Consider the following 6,107-nt stretch of genomic DNA (forward strand, 5'->3'; position numbering starts at 1 on the left):
GATAAAGATAATAATTTACATGCACCATATTTACTGTTCTTGCACTTGGCTAGAAGACTCATACAAATATACAGTGTGTCCACCGCCATTAACTTGAAAACGGCAGCAGCTATAGGCATAGAGGTAGTGTCTAGGTATAGTAAAATAGCCATGCGCTACGCAATGAAACCTATACCTATAGCGCCACCTGGTGGAAAACTGGAGTTAGCATTTTTATCTCTAAAACAGAACGAGATACAGAAAAAAAGTGAATTACAAAGTTGTAGGGCATCATCAATTCAATACGAATCTACACCTTGCATACAGAAATGCTATGATTACAATGTGTAAAACTCACAAGGCTGCGGACGTGAAGCGATACCTAATGGAGACCTTCCTACAAGTCATTGGGTATGGTGGCTGCGTGGAGTGGCCTCCACGTTCACCTGACCTGACCCCATTGGACTTCTTTCTGTGAGGTCACATCAAACAGCAGGTGTATGTGACCCCTCCACCAACATTACAGGACCTACGACGACGTATCACAGATGCTTGTGCAAACGTGTCACCTACCATATTGCACAATGTGCAGCAAGATACAGTATGCTGTCCAGAGTCCAGATGTGCATTGCAGCGAACGCTGGCCACTTTGAGCATCATAGTTAAATGAGCGCCATATGCGTGACCAGCATTCAATGTTTTGGGGGTTTCATATCCTAGCATTTCTGTATGCAAGGTGTCGATTCGTATTGAATTGATGATGCCCTACAATTTTTAAATTCACTTTTTTTCCTCTATCACGTTCCGCTTTCAAGATAAAAAATGCTAACTCCGTTGTTTTCCACCAGGTGGCGCTATAGGTGGTTTCATTGTGTAGCGCATGGCTACTTTACTATACCTAGACACCACTTCTATGCCTATAGCTGCCGCCGTTCTCAAGTTAATGGCGGTGGACACACTGTATAAGCTTAAAGTGATGCAGTCAGTATCTTGAAAACGGACCGCTCTGCTAATTCTGAGTATTTATGACTGGTTGTCCAGTATGATTACATGCCATGATGCACGGACTACTATGGAGACCCACAGACTCTGCAATGGAGGCAGACTACAAATTATGGATGAGAAGTTGTGGTAGCACAGTGACCTGTACGTAATTGTTGTCTTGCTGGAACCCTTCTCAATGACCGTTCTGGACACTATGGGACAAAGCAACGCCCTCCCCAGAGACAATACATATATACTGTACATACTTAACCTAATGCAAAGTGTAACAAGTATGGTAACTTTTGTGCCATTGCAAAAAAAAAACCAAAAACCTCAAACCAATGGTGGTATCAATAATGGCCACCAGGGGGCAAAATTGTCAAACTACTGAATTCCTTGTTTGCATGGTCCCATATAAAATATACATGGACAGTGACTGAATCTTCATGATTCGACCTTTGGATGTCGCTATTTTTTATTTAAAATGAAACAACTGAGATGCAATTGAAGTTTAGATTTTCAGGTTTAATTAAAGGGGTTGAACAAAAATATCCTATGAAACGTTGAGGAATTGCAACCATTTTTCTACAAAGCCTCCTCATTTCAGGGGCTTAAAAGTAATTGGACAAATTTACTTTACCATCAATAAAATGTTCATTTTTAATTCTTTGTAGAGAATCCTTTGCAGGCGATGACTGCTTGAAGTCTGGAATACATGGATGTCACTAAAGATTGGGTGTCCTCCTTTGTGATGCTTTGCCGGGCCTTAGCTGCAGTTTATTTCAGTTGTTCCTTGTTTGTGGGTCTTTCTGCCTTACGTTTTGTCTTAAAGGACTATTACCATCTCCAAGATCCTATCCCAATATGTTCTAGGTGTAGTAATAATTATATAAAATACCTCCAAGTAGAAATGTAGTATAGTTCTCCTGATATAGCCATGTCTCTTACCTCATGTGCAGGGCATTGCAGCTTAGGTATCCATGGTTACGACCATGAGCAGCTAACTGTCACTATATGGCTGTGTCCACGGGACTCTGTACCCGCGGATTTTGCAGTGGAAAACCTGCGGATTTATCTGGATTTTCTCGATAAATCCGCAGGTTTTAGCAAGTACAGACACTCCCCATGTTACTCTATGGGACATGGAGAGTGTCTGTGTCCATGCTGCGGTATGTGCGGCTGCTGAATATGCTGCGGATCTCCCGCAGCCGCACATAACTGCATGTCACTTATTCCTGTGGAATTCCCGGCCGTCCACTATGGAGATAGAGGCCGGGACCTCCGCAGGTAAGTCGCACGAATGTCCACAGATATTTCAGCTCTGTATAGCTGCGGATTCCAGGGATCAGCTGCGGGAAACCTGTGGACGTACCTGTGGATATACAATGTCCTGTGGGCACATAACCTATAAGTGGACGTAACCATGGACACCTAAGCTGAAATGCCCTGCACATGAGGTAGGAGACATGGCTATATCAGGAGAACTATACTACATTTCTACTTGGAAGTATTTGCTATTGTAACACTCACTGCTGACAAGCGGCAATGGACCCATTGGACCACAGGGGGAACCCAGACTTACACTTTAAAGGGAGGGGCTTAACGAAGCGCCCACGATGAGGCAGTATACCAGGTGCCACTCTCAAGGCTGTAGCTGGGACTGTGGCAGCTGAACGGTGCAGGGAGACAGCAGGATAGGTGGACACAGTCATAGTCAGAACAGACACTGGCAGAACAAACAGGGCTGGCAGGGCAGAAACAGGACAGGTACTGGCAGAAAAAACAGAGTAGAAAGAGGAAGCACCATCTGGATGGGGAACTTCTGGCACGGGTCATTATGGGAAAAGCCAGGGAACGCACTGCACGTGGACGGCAATGAAAAAACCCAGAGGGGAGCAAGCCAAGGACCACAGGATTTCCATGCAGGGAAATGGCATTGTGGCGCCCCTGACCTGGTCAGGCACCCCAGAGTACTGCACTCATGCTGGGACAGTGCTTCCAGGTAATTCCAAAGGCCAAATGAGGTGTGTACACACAGACACATAGCAACCAGGTCTCCCACATAATTAGAAGGGACCCTTGGGTAGCCTCTGAAGAGGTTAGCTTTCAATTCTCAGCAAAGGGTGCAGTGGAGGGTCTGGAAGCTAGTTTGCAGTGGCAGACAGGAAAGAGGATTAGCAAGCCAGTCTGGAGCAGTGTACAGACGTTGCTGAAGGAAGCAGACGTACAGCCACGCTAGTCAGACCCTGCAGGTGTGGTAGCTGTTAGCGGGGGAGTACAGTGACCAGAAAGTCAATCTGAAAGACACCTGAAGAGAGGCAGTCGAGTACGGGGACTGCTGGTGACTAAGCACGCACAGGGAACAGGTTCCTAGAGCGGACATCCATTTACTGATCTGCTAAACCTGCCGGTGAGGGGACTAGAGGTTCCTCACCAAAGATACAGAGTTCGAGCCTCAGCAGCAACAGGGGGACTCATAAGGAGATAGGGCCAGAAGCCATCTCACCTGGTCCACGCTGCCGGCAAATGGGCCAGAAAGGGGAGGAAAGGCAGTAACGACTTTCCTGGATGAATCCTACGATACTGCAAGTCAGGGGTTATCCGAAACAAAAGGAGTGGTAGGAAGGCGAGTTAACGGCTACCCTCAGTTCGGCCTGAAGAAGTTCCTGGTTCCACCTGGTATAATCTCAGCACCACCCGGGTATCTCACCAACCATCTAAAAGTGAGTAAACAAGTTGAAAGACTTTCTGAATTGCGACTGAGTTATTCTGCGACCTGTTGTTCAACAAACACCCGAGTCCCTGGGGCCAGCCTCACTCACGGGAGGCCACACCACCAGACTGCAGACACCATCAGCCCCAGACGCTCGTTAAACCTGCAGTGGTGGTCACCCATAACCCTGACCGCGAACCGTGAGTGGCGTCTCGACTCCCATGTAAATAAATCTGACATACCTGTTGCCAGCGGTAATCAAGTGGAGCGCCTGTGGCATCCCTGAAGGTGGAGTGAAGTCCCTGAGGCGACCGCTGCAGCTGGGTGACACATTTCTGGCGTCACGAACAGGATCGGGGACTAGACCTGATTAGACAGGTGACAGTGCGCCTTAGAGGTCCGATCAGAAAATTTGAACCGCCGCTATTTTTGTTGCTGTTAAAAGCGCGCAAATTAAGAAGCTGCAGCCTGCGCAGAAGGAAAGTAACCGCCCACGAAGAAGTGTGGCTGACCCAGAATACCCAGAGTGCTCTGACAGAGTGAAGGAGGGAAGATGGACGCTGAGAGTGCTAATGCCCCCGGCCAGGGCGACGCAGCCCAAGCGATGCCTGGCCCCGGTGTGGTGAACGCAGCAGAGCCTAGTTCTGGTGTGGCGGTTGCAGCTGCTTCGGCCGAAGTCTCCCCGATTATGCCGATCTCCTTACCGTACGTCCCTGGGGCGACCTGGCTGCCCCAGTATGCTGGTAAAGCAGACACCCTGACCGGATTCAAGAAGAAGATCAGCACCCTGCTGGACATGTACGCAATGACCGGTAAGCAGAGGGCCGCCGTGGTGCTGGGACAACTGACTGGAGCAGCAGAATTAGAGGCTGAGGCATGGACCAGTGATGATCGGAGCTCTGTAGAAACCATTTTTGCCAAATTGAAAGCTGGCTTTGAGAACCGCACAGAGGCAGAGCTGAGAATGGGCTTCTATAACTGCCGCCAGAAGCCCCAAGATAGCATAAGGGACTATGCCCTCAGGCTGCAAGCCGCCCTGCGGGCTCTCAAGCTCGTGGACCCTGTCAGTGATCAGGAAGGAAACCAGACGATGACAGAACAGTTCTTACAGGGCCTGCACTCCCCTGAGGATAGAAAACAGATGAGGCTGTGGTCCCTGGAACACAGTGATGTGGACTTTGCCATTCTGAAAGACAGGGCCGTGAAAGCACTTCAACCCCCACTGATGCAGACCCCTCAAACCAGTATGGTCTACCAGCACCCCGACTGTTAGAGCAGAATCCTCCTCACAGGCCCTGGTAGCTGCAAAAGGACCCACCACCCCAGCCGGAGTCACAGATGCACCTGCGAGGACAGGGTAACAGCTCAGTAAGGACGTTGCCCGGATCCTGAGAGCGTTGCAACTTCCACCAGAATCCAAAGCCCCTCAGAGGATCCTGCTAGCTGACAGCCCAGAGGACGTCCCCTGGACGCGGGGGAGAAGAGATCCCTCATCCCGAGGGAGGAGCAGCGATCTCTATGACTCGTCCGGACAACCCATGTGCTGCCGTTGCCAGGAAGCAGGCCACTATGCGAGGGCCTGTTCTTTAAACGGGTCAAACCTGGGGCCAAGGGCCAGTCCTCAGGAATAAGAAAACCAGGCCCAGCTGACTGCCGTGACCAGCATGTGGGTAGACGACCGGTCCTGTCCATCACCATTGACGGGATCCCAACCTTGGCATTATTGGACATCGGTTCCCAGATAACGACAATCCCGTATTTCCTTTATCGCAGGTTTTGGTCGGACGAAGATCTCCAACGACCGGACCCTGACCTTACCATCTATGCAGCTAATGGAAAACCTATAGACCAGGTTGGGGTCAAAGAGGTAACCATAAAGGTGGGAAGGCAGGAAATGAAGGGACAAGGACTGATTGTTGTCGATAGTGATGCAAGGTAAAGAAACCCACAAATGATTTTAGGCACAAATGTCATAGAAAATTGCCTAGGAGAAGTGTTGTTGCTTCACCAGATTGCTGAAGGTGTTGAGGGCGGACAACGGAGAGCCTTGCAAAAAGAGATCCGAGTCATCCTGAGGAAGCAACAGGTAAACCAGATTGGCGTTTAAATTGGTAATGTACGGGTGATGGATGCTAACCCCATTGTGATACCCCCACGGAGTGAAATGATGATGTGGTGTAGAGCAGCGGTAGGTCTCAGAGGATGGGATTACCAGGCTGTAGTAGAACCCACTTATTCAGAACACTGGCCCACAGTCTTGACAGCCAGGGGGGTAGTTGACGTACACAAGGGAAGGGTATCCGTATGAGTGCGTATACTGCGAGGAGGAGGAAGCCAGACTACCAAGATACGCTACCATTGCCAAACTGTTTACTTGCCCAAATGATGCTATATAACCTGTACAACCTGTTGTGTCCCCTGACACAAGCTG

Source organism: Anomaloglossus baeobatrachus, chromosome 3 (genome assembly GCF_048569485.1).
Source record: "Anomaloglossus baeobatrachus isolate aAnoBae1 chromosome 3, aAnoBae1.hap1, whole genome shotgun sequence".
Classification (NCBI taxonomy): Eukaryota; Metazoa; Chordata; class Amphibia; order Anura; family Aromobatidae; genus Anomaloglossus; species Anomaloglossus baeobatrachus.